The sequence below is a fragment of the Sipha flava genome, unplaced genomic scaffold, assembly GCF_003268045.1.
Source record: "Sipha flava isolate LNK unplaced genomic scaffold, YSA_version1 1_pilon_pilon, whole genome shotgun sequence".
In the NCBI taxonomy this organism is placed as follows: Eukaryota; Metazoa; Arthropoda; class Insecta; order Hemiptera; family Aphididae; genus Sipha; species Sipha flava.
The window spans coordinates 568,916-569,177 of record NW_020272783.1 but is presented as its reverse complement, the minus strand read 5'-3'; positions in this window follow the sequence as shown (position 1 = coordinate 569,177).

Below are 262 nucleotides of genomic sequence, written 5' to 3'. Positions count from 1 at the left end.
ATAATATTTATAACGTACCTAATAGTTCGTACATAGTTCGCTAACGTTGTACGTATTGTAATAACTCGGGATGATGACAAAACGCCGTGTCGTTCACGGGCCGTCGGTTCGTCTCGCGCGTAATCCTCGGTGACGACAATGACGACAGGAGCCGCAGTCATCCGGTGTAAACGCAGACATATACATAACACTCGCGGACAACGTGCACTGCACAATAGTCGGTTGTGTTATAAAAGTGCCATTACGGTATACATGCCCTATG